The sequence below is a fragment of the Corylus avellana genome, chromosome ca10, assembly GCF_901000735.1.
Source record: "Corylus avellana chromosome ca10, CavTom2PMs-1.0".
NCBI lineage: Eukaryota > Viridiplantae > Streptophyta > Magnoliopsida > Fagales > Betulaceae > Corylus > Corylus avellana.
In genome coordinates, this window is record NC_081550.1 from 7,238,349 (window position 1) to 7,249,693 (window position 11,345).

Here is an 11,345-nt window from a genome sequence, read left to right on the forward strand (position 1 = left end):
TCAAATAAATTAAATAACGGCTAGAAAAATGCTATTCAGCATTTTTTAACTATTTTTAGTTGACGTGGCATGTTCAATTCATCATTAGATTTTTTTTTTTTTTTTAATTAAATTAGTCTAAAAGTGAATTGAGCATGTCACGTCAGCTGAAATATAACATATTTCTAATGACTTTGCCGATATGCCACAACGCTAGTGGACTATTACATAACAAGGCGAAATCACTAACACATTACATCAACCCCTTGGCAGGCAATTTGTAATTTAATTGATCTTTCCGGTAGTTGCTTGCAAGTTACATCCCTCAAAATTGTGGAGGTCATTTTTCTGCCAAAAAAATAATTTCTTACAATACCTGAAAATCAGCCGACAACTATTAAATCCTCCAAGAAAACTTTTCCCTCCGGAAATTGCGGTTGAGCTCTATTAGGCCGTGCAGTGGCCACGTGTTACGTTCAGCTTATAGATTCATCAACACGAAAAAAAAAGTCAGAACATTCAATGATGCCCATGGCGTGTGTGTAAAATGGCTGGAAAATAAATAGGTAACTATTTATCTTATATGTGTAAATATTCTTTATTACTCCCGATAAAATTTTAAAAGAATCCAATGGGTAATGGCAGCGCTACCCTTGGCCTCTGCTTAGGGGTGTAAACGAGCCGAGTTTGAGCGAGCTTTCCTTGTTCAGGTTTAACTCGTTTAAATTTTACTCGAGTTCGAGCTTAAGGGCGAGCCAAAAAAATCGAACTTGAGCTAATAATAAGTCGAGCCGAGCCAGCTCGCGAGCTGACTCTTATATTTAATGTTTTTGTTTTTTTTAAAAAAAAAAATTAACTTCAAGTACTCTTAAACGGCTTAAGAAGTTAGTTTGCATATGAGTATTTACTTAACTTGGCTAGTCGAGTATGAAGCTGAGTTAATATAGCAATGCATTTGGTTTCAAAGAGAGGATATGCATCCTTTTATAGATAAGCAAACTTGGAGATTAATATTTTCTTAACAATGTGGGACAAGTTAACAGGTTGCATTTAGACTGCATTGGGACAACGCCCCCTACAAAAAAACTATTTTTTCAACGTCTCTCTCTCAATCCCCCTCACCAGTCACAGTGCATCTCCCACCTGAACTCTCATTTCCCACTCTCTCACTCTCGCTCATCAAACAGGTAGTGATAGTGTTTGGGTTTGTATGATTTTTCAATAGTTTATGCCTTTTGCTATCTCCATCAATAGTTTCTGCTTGATTCTTCTTCCTTTCGTTTGGGTCTGCTCTAATTGAATCGAGATCTTTTTAATGATTGCTCTCTCTCTCTCTTTGATCACGAAGGGTTTAGAATTTTTCATTCTCTAACACTTGAATATAAATGCAATTTTAAGATTTTAATAATTATGAGATTTATAATTAATTATGTATTACTTAGTTTATATATATATATATATATATATATATATATATATATACGAGCTTGCTCACGAGCTTAGCCGAGTCGAGCCAAGCTTGCTTCGTTTAATATTCGAGCTAGGATTTGTGTTCATGAAATGCTTTATTTAATATTCGAGTCGAGCACGAGCCGAGCCCGAGTTTGCTCGTGAGACGTTTCGCTCACTTAAGAGCCCTACGGCTCTGCTTCTACTTCAATTGTTACAGCGCATTGTCATCACCGAGCAATAAAGCTCTCAAGACCACTACCACCCTTCCCTTCATCTCCGCCAATACCCCAACCCTCTTTTCAAGAAAATCACCCTGTAGAAATCTTTCTCTTCCACGTGTAGCTGCTCCTCCAGCCACACCAACATCTTACGAAAATCAAAAAGAAGAAGAAGAAGAAGATGTGGATGAGCACGGTGAGGAAAGTTCGTCAAGTTCCAAGTTCTCTTGGAGGGATCACTGGTACCCAGTTTCGTTGATTGAAGATTTGGACCCTAGCCTCCCAACCCCATTTCAGCTTATGGGTCGAGATCTTGTGCTCTGGTTCGACAGGTCTGCCAGTGAATGGGTTGCTTTCGACGACAAATGCCCCCACCACCTCGCCCCCTTATCTGTAACTTTTTTTTTTCTGACTTCCTTAATTTTTACGCTCCAATTGAAGTCGGGATCTCTTTGTTTGCTAAGAAAAGTGAGGAAAAGAAAAATGATGTTTTGAAGCTCACCCTTTATTCGGTTGTTGACAAAGGAATGAATAAAATAAATAAATAATTAGTTAGCTAAACAGGCGCCTAAGATATATTTATATTTTCAGTTGTTTTGGTTTCTAGAGGAAATCGTGCTTCATTGGGTCCCGAAGTAATATAATAAAGTTCACTGCAACGATTTCATGAATTCTTGTAAAATTTCCACAACTGAGTGAGGAATTGAGTTCTTGGAGGGTTTTATGATCCTAATGAGTTCATATGGTTCACAGGAAGGGCGGATTGATGAAGGCGGCAACTTGCAGTGTTCATACCATGGCTGGTCATTTAATGCGCGCGGATCTTGTGTTAGGATCCCTCAGACCTTCACCTGAAGGTCCTGAAGCTTGTGCTCTTCAGTCTCCGAGAGCGTGCGCTGCAAGGCTTCCTACGATGCAGTCTCAAGGCCTGCTCTTCGTTTGGCCTGATGAGAATGGCTTGGAAAGAGCTCGTGCTACCAAGCCTCCCAGATCATTGATCCACCTTATATCTACAATTTCTTTAGAATATTTTATGTTGATCTAATCATTGAAGTTGATGACAGGGGTTCATAATGATATCTTAGAAGTTGTTGGATATAATTCATCGCAATGAATATTTTGATAAACTTATGATGTTAATGTAGGCTGCCTGACGAATTTGATAAACCTGAGTTTTCATCGGTGACGATTCAGCGGGATCTGTTCTATATATGGCTATGATACCCTCATTGAGAATGTCTCTGATGCTTCCCACATTGATTTTGCTCATCACAAGGTATATACTTGACCAATTTTAACAATCAATTTTTAATTGAATAAAATATTTTTTTTTAAGAGAATTGCTACACTTACAAACAAATTTTACAAACAATCCTTACAAACTGACGTGGCAAAAGAAAAAGATAAAAACATTTTGGGACCCGCTGCCCGTGACTGCCCATGAGAGAGCACGCGGGTCTACGCCAGACCCACGCCTGGGTCTGGTCGAACCCAGGCTGCCAATCGACGCCCCAGCATCGCCAATCTGCGACGTGGTTCGCACTCCATGATCGCCAACCATTTTTTCTTTTCTTCCCTTTCTCCTCTCTCACTCTCGCTCACCACCATGGCACCGTAGAACCAAGGTAAGGATTTTGGGGTGATTTTTTTAGATGGGTGTCGATTTAGTTTGATGGGTGTTGATGCACGATTTTCACGTACAACAGTCTTCGAATAGTGTGATTTTTGTTTTTTGTGGTGTCTCTAATCTTAAGTTCCTATAAAATAGTAAGAGCGTTAAAGGGTTCTAGCTTGGTGCCGACAACTCTCCGATACTTAAGTCAGTGATGTATTTCACACTAAGAACTTAAGTAGGAAAGAATTTAGAGATTCAGAGATTGAGAAAAAACCCGCTGAAAACAATATGTAGCTCCCTTTTATAAGGGTTTAGAAGTAGCAGGTGTTATAACTGATTTTTACCGAGGATCCAGGAAGTGCCACATGAGTGAAGTGATTCGTGGTTTGATGACACGTGGTGATGACTGTTGATTTGAGGCCACGTTTATTATTCCACTTGAAAGGGTCACGTGTGTTGTTGAGGATGGGTCAGTGGGGAAAATATGACCCAACAATGGGCAAGGATTTTGTGGTGTGATTTTGAAACAGAAGAAAGCAAGCCAAGCAAAAATGCAGAAGAACAAATGCAGAGGAAACCCAGTGGCAATTTTGGGGAAGATGAACCAGAGAAAGAAAAAGAGGGAGAGAGATAAAAGACGAAACTGGCCGAATTGCTGATCATCATCCCTTTCGTAAATCATAGTTGCTGATCATCATCCCTTTTCCTTCTGGTTTTCTCCAAACTCTGCGTCAACCCCATCTCTTCTGTCTTCATCACATGCATCCAAATCCCAGATGAATTCAACAGCCACCAAATTCTCGCCCTTCCCAAAAACCTTGCCATTTTCTTACCTCGAAATGCTCCACTGCTACTTCAACACCATAAAGAAGAAAAAATGTAAAAACCTTGCCATCTGACTCTCTGGTTTTGGATAGTGAGAAGGGAGAGCTCGTGAAAGCTCCGGCGAGAGTAGGGAAGAAAGGTGTCGGAGGAGAAGACCTTGGCGGCTTTGAAGAGTCACAGCGAGGCGGAGAGGAGGAGAAGATATGGCAGCCTAGTCCCCTCCACTGACAAGGACGTCTGGCCACGGCCCGCCTGGGTCCGGCCAGACCCACGGCGGGTCTGGCCACGGCCCCACGCCTGGGTCTGGCCAGACCCAGGCGTGGGTCTGGCCTAGACCCGCGTGGTCTCTCACGGGCAGTCAAGGGCAGCTGGTCCCAAAATTTTTTTGTCCTTTTCATTTGCCACGTCAGTTTGTAAGGGTTGTTTGTAAAATTCAATTCGTTTGTAAGTGTAGCAATTCTCATGTTGGATTTTTGCTTTTCTTACTTAGTCACTTTGTGCTTTTCTTCTTGGTCATTGGTTCTTGAGTTTTTAAAAATACAAGCACTTCTATGGTCGGCCATCTTCTTCGACAGGAATATTGTAGGGGAACTTGTTAGGTAAGGAAAGGTGGTAATGTTTGCTCTTGTTATGTTGGATAACTTCTTTTTTATTTTATTGGTAGATTTACTCATACACCCAAGGGAACTTGGACCCTAGACATCATCCACCACTCCATTCTTATGGCAGGTGGAGGTGCCATTTGGCCTAAAGGCCATTGGCTATAATGAAGGACTTTCCATGTTGCTTAAAGGATAAGTTGCTCTACGGGTTACAGGTAGGAGAGATAGAGCCAAGCCTTTGCCTTTTAAGTTAAGAGTCTAGAGGGCATTGGGGCTTTGCTGGAGAGACGACTGATGGGAACCCACGGATCACTGCTAAGTTTGTTGCACCTTGTTATCATATCAATAAGTAAGTTCATCAGTATCACTTAAGCAGTCAAAGCTGCGTAGATCTTGGATGTGACTACATACTTCTCGCACTAGATTGTGTTTGTTTGTGTGATACTAACAGAATCTCATGCACATCAATCTTGCATGTTGTCGCTTAGGAATCTTGAGCAGCTTCTTAGTTTCATTATACAAGTTTTAAGCATCACTAACATGTATTTGGGAAAAGAAATATGTGAGCTGATCTAGTAAGCTTGGAGTTTCTGTTTTTCTCATAGCTCTTTCAAAGTTCTATTAATTCTAAATTATTCTTCTATAAATTATAATTATACTCTAGGATTTATGTAAGTGCAAAAGAGCACATTATTCTACCAGAAGCCTCTAAATAGACTCTTTTGTGAGTATCCATACATGGGATAAGGTACTTTAATTTACTGTCAACTTTATCCAATTATATCTTAATCCTTTAGTCTCAATTTAATAACATAATCATCATGAAAACTCCTATCAAAAAAATGAATCTTTAAGAGTATTTACTTTTGTAAAAATTTGCTAAAATTAACAAGTTTGGACTTAAATGATCAATTCCATTAAATCACCTTAAGGAGATATCTATGTCTCTTTATCGAAACAAGTATTCCAACAATCCTCAATGTTAGTTATTCAATATACCGAGATAGACTATGCAAGATTTCACTCGCCGGTAATTCGAAGCAATTGGAACTTAGTATTTGAGCTCATTATTTTCTTAAAATTGAGAGCCCTTGCGTGAAAAATGTATTCAAGTGACAATAATTTACAGAATACATTCTAATTGTGGTTCAGTTCAATGCTTTCTAAATGCACTAACATACTACTAGAAGTTTCCACATCAATGACCAAAATAAGTCATTCTATCACATAATAGTTAATATATTATACCCTTATCAGATAAAATGTCTAAATCTATCTGACCATGAGCTCAATTTTGAAAGTTATGAAGAATTTGTAGTCTAGATCTTGTATGCATGAGTTACACTCAATACACCTAAACTACATACAATATAATTTGGGGACTTCAATTTATCTTACAAATTATAACTGTTCAACTAAAATATTAGGATTCTCTAAATAAAACAGTTTTTCTAAATAACATCAAGTTCGAGATTGGCTTGGGGCACTGGTTGTAACACCTATAGGCTACAAAACAAGAGATAGCCTGGAAGTCAATCCCAGGTCCTGGCGTCAAGGGCATAGAAGCTAAGCCAAGTGGAACCTTCTGTTTGAGATCAATATGAGATGCACTTGAGGAATTTTTATACTCTGTCGTGTATCCCTCATTCGTTACCTCATGAAAAGTCTATCTAGAGGACTAAGTTGCTCTGACACCTAGTCAAGTTATAATATAGTTTCTTGTCCTACTACATATCAAAAAAATAGTTTCTTGTCCTATTGAAATCAGTTTCCCGGGATGTCATTTTCCCGTCCTAGATTCTAGAGAATTGTTATTTTTATTTTACACATATCTGAATCCTAGCGATCTTTGCATTGATTTTTTACAGAATAGAAATAGACACAAAGCTTCCTATAGTTGGTGATAAAAAATGGATAATATTGATTTGTACCTTCAGTGTGCCAAAGGCACCTGGGAAGACCCGATCTATTGCTTGTAGTGCTAGAAACTTCTTCCAGTTCACAATGCCAGGGCCTGCCTGGTGGCAGGTAAGAACTCTTTGAGCAGTCTTCTTATGTAACTTATAATTTGACTGCAGTAAGATGTGTTTTTCTGATGATTTCACTCTTTAGTTATGATCTAACTATAGCTATTTTCTCATCTAAATTATGATAATTGCTTTAGATACGTTTTGGCAAACTTGGTATGTTTCATCATGTCGTCTTCGAAAAAAAATTAAATCTCGCAGGTTCTTGTATTATAGTTGCTTGTTGTGGGATAGACACCGCCTTTCAATCAGGTCAATTTTGAATGATAAGATATTGCTAACATTATTCGGGAAGTGACTCTAGAGCTCCGCTTCCATATTATGAGGTTTGAATTGATAAATTTGTCCTTTACTCCATCTAAAATGCTGACCAAGAATAATTTTCTTTATAAGATGAAGGGGTTGCTGATAGAATTTCCTTACTCTTGACAGATGAATTTCCTTACTTCTTTAGCTCTAGCTTTTATAAGGATGTGCAAGCTTAGTTAAAAAAAATTAAATTAAAATTAAAGGATGTGTAGGTGAAGTATGGTATGGTTTGCTTGATATATAGCTTCGTGATTGCCTCCCAATAGTTGAGATTAAAAGGTTGCAGTTGTTTGTTTGTTGCATGAAATCATTACTTAGTCAGGATCTTTTGGTGCTAACCATATGAGGTTTAGATCCACCATTATATTTCTAGAAGCCAAATATCCATGCACCCACATACATCTACACTCACCCACACGCACATGCCATTGTGTACATAGAAGCGAATTTGTGTTGGGATGTGTAGTTCTTGAGATTTAGTAAGTTTATACATCTGCATTAAAATTCAAAGCAGCTCATCTTACTTTTCTTTCATTCCCCATTTTTTGCTTATTTTTCAAGTTCAAGTTTTCCATGTACGTTATTAACGAAAATCTCCATTTGTTTAATCACTGAATAATGCTAAATCTTGCACTTAAAAGGGAGTTTGAAATCAAAATCTGATTTTTCCGTTTCCTTTATGAACGATTTTATCCTTATATCTTGAGTTCCTCTCATGTATGTGGTGGTGTTAGGTGGTTCCTAGATGGCTTGAACATTGGGCTTCAAACAAGGTGTATGATGGCGACATGATTGTCCTTCAGGGTCAAGAGAAGGTCTTTCTTTCAAAGACAATGGAGGGTTCCTCTGATGTTAATAAGCAGTATAAAAACATCACATTTACACCTACCCAAGCCGATCGCCTTGTCTTGGCATTTCGAAATTGGCTTACGCAACACGGCAACAGCCAGCCTGAGTGGTTTGGCATGAACAACCAACAACCTGTGCCATCAACGGTTCTATCAAAACGTCAGGTGTGAAAAGCTTATTGTCACTGACCCTCTTGCATTCCCCCTTTGTTTTTTTGAGATCCTAGGAACAATAAAATAGACATGTTTCTGAGAGTACATGAAATAGTTTCAAAACATACACACACAAATACAAATATGCATTTTTATGTATTATATGTTTTATAATGTCCCCTTAATCTCACTAATAAAAAGAATATCGTAACATATGTCAGCACACATCCTACATGATACATTGATGTTATTACTGATTTGTTAGTTTCTGTTTTCATCTTGTTGCGTAGATGTTGGATAGATTCAAGCAGCACACTCTCAAGTGTTCGTCATGTAGCATCGCAAAAGTTTCTAATTGGTGCAACAGTACTTTTCTGTGCGTCAGCCTGGATTCCTTCCGATATGCAATTACGGATTTTCTTGGCTGGGCTTGCACTTCTTAGTGCTGGCTTGGCTTTTGCTTTGCACGAGCTACAAAAGAACTTTGTGGTCGTTGATTATGTGCATGCTGAAATTGATTAGAAAGAAAGAGACATGATGTTTGGGCAGTGGCTGAAACAATAGGCATTAGAAACTACTTTTGAATCAATCTTTGTCCAAAAGTAGAGAATTTAAACAGAATATATGCCCAAAATTGTATAGAGAACTTATATTAATTGGTCATGATACATATTATTGCACGTGCAAAAGCTGTTTATTGATGTGTTTGAAGCATTAATAATGGTGTTACAACTTACAGAGTACTAGTTATCACTAGTTTGATTGATATATAATAAAGTAGCAGGAGGTTTGGGACATCTTGGTGGACCAATTGGGTTGCAAGGGGCTCCGTTCTTAAAATTACAAATACATTGACTGAAAGGAATTCCTCCACCAGCAGGGCGGCAGAATGCCGAGATTATCCCGACACCCCGGTAACAAGGACGACTTGTCTCCATGCACGAATTCTTATCGGGACAACCACCACCAATCACAGCTAGTTCACAATTGGCATTCGCCGTTGGAACCATAGTTTTCGCTGCAAATTAATTAATACCAACAAAACAAATTAAAAAAGAAAAAAAAATGATGCATGGGTGCACCCTCTCTCCCTTAGTCAAGCATATGTAAACGTCATAAAGGGTTTGAGAGGAAGACCAACTATGGGTACTCTATCTGAGCATGGTCATAGTAGCATCTATCCATTGGGAACCAATGACATGAGGGCCATAGACAGTGAAAAACCGCATGCACTTTTTCAGTGAGACCCAAGATGACTAACATTGATCAGGCTTATGTAGAGATTCTTATTGCAGGATCCGAATCCGCACACTAGTACGTCAGGTTTTTTGAACATATAATACACCTAAGACGAATAGGAGTAGAAGCAAGTAGAAAGAAGCACATAACTCGGGCATCTTTGTACTTCACAAGTCACAATTGCAAAAAGAGAGATTGATCGAATGGATATTGGCTTTACTGCATGCATGCGGTTGGGTATTTATAAGTAGTGAAGAGTCATGAATGCTTGATGTTCAAATTCGTGGATTGTGTTTCCTTAATGGGATTGCCCCTTTTATCTGTAAAATCTAAATTAAATGCAAGGAGGATCCACATTCTTTGAATTCTTGATACAACTTTAATTACTGGCAGAATTCTTGTAACCTTAATCATCAATTCTTAATTAAATTATTCTATCATAAAGTTGTTCTAAAAAGTTAGGAGGGTCTTGATAATAACTTAATATGCGTATTAATATGCTGACTCATATCTAATTTGAATGTCATACTTAATCCACCATAGATTTTTTTTTTTTTTTTTTTTTTTAGAAATGATTTGTGTCAATAATTTGTCCGTATTTCTTCCATATTCTCATACAAATTCAATAGATCAACCATTAGATTTGTGGGGTCTACCATTGACTTATGCGGGTCCACAAATCTAATGATTGATTTGTAAGATGAGATAGAAAAAATATGGGCAAAATATTGACCCTAATCATTTCTCTCTCTTTTTTTTTTGGTTAAAAAATAATAATAATTATTATTATTATTATTATTATTATTATTATTTTGTTTAAGATTGATCTAATGATGAATTGAGCATGACACGTCAGCTAAAAATAACAAGAGAATGTTGAGAGAATGGCTAAATACCATATCTCTCATGGGATTGCCCTTGGAAATACAGAATTTATTATGAATTAAAAAAGGTCATGACCAAGAACTGAAGTGCTTTTAATTCTTGTATCTATTGCTTATGGTCTATCGCACGTGCATTTGTCTCCAAAAGAGGGTTTTCCTTTCAAAGGTGGACAGAAATTTCTTCCAAATCAATGAATGTCTCTAAAGACAACAAAAAGACAAAATTACATTAATTTTTTTAAAAAAAATAAATTTATTATTAGTTTCAAACTGTTTGCTAATAGGCATAGGCATTAGAAACTACTTTTGAATCAATCTTTGTCCAAAAGTTGAGAATTTAAACAGAATATAAGTCCAAAATTGTATAGAGAACTTATATTAATTGGTCATGAAATATATATTATTGCACGTTCAAAAGCTGTTTATTGATATATTTGAAGCATTAATAATGGTGTTACAAAGTACTAGTTATCACTAGTTTGATTGATATACAATAGAGTAGCAGGAGGCTTGGGACATTTTGGTGGACCAACTGGGGGGCAAGGGGCTCCTTTCTTAAAACTACAAACACATTGATCGTATGGAATTCCTCCACCAGCCGGGCGGCAGAACGCTGAGATTACCCCGATACCCCGGTAACAAGGCTGACATGTCAGCATGCACTCATCCTTATTAGGACAACCACCACCGATCACCGTCAGCTCACAATTGGCGTTTGCCGTTGGAACCATAGTTTTCACTGAAAATTAATTAATATCAACAAAAAAAAAAAAAAAAGAAAGAAAAAAAATGATGAATGCATGCATTCTCATGCCTTCCGTTAACTCACATAAAGGGTATGAAAGAACGACCAACTATGGATACTATGGGCATGGTCATAGTATCATCTACTTTTTGGAAACCAATGACACAAGAGGTCTAGACGGTGGAAAATCGCAGGTATTCTCTCAAGTCTCGCTGAGCTATAGCTTTACCAAGAGGTCAGTGAGACTTAAGACGACTAACATTAATCAGGCTTATGTGAGCATTCTTATTGCGGAATTCAAAATATACGAATTTTTTGGAACATATATACCTGAGATGAATACGAGTAGAAGCAAGTAAATGGAAGCACATAACTTGGCCATCTTTGTCCTTCACAAATTACACTGCAAAAAGAGAGATAGATTGAGAGGATATTGGCTTTGTTGCATG

The 11,345-nt window shown here is 37.7% G+C and overlaps 1 pseudogene; it reads left to right on the forward strand.

Annotated features, from left to right (window-relative positions):
• Positions 1–510: 510 nt before the first annotated feature.
• On the forward strand, positions 511–8,816 carry LOC132162846 (pheophorbide a oxygenase, chloroplastic-like; annotated as a pseudogene).
• The last annotated feature ends 2,529 nt before the right edge of the window (positions 8,817–11,345 follow it).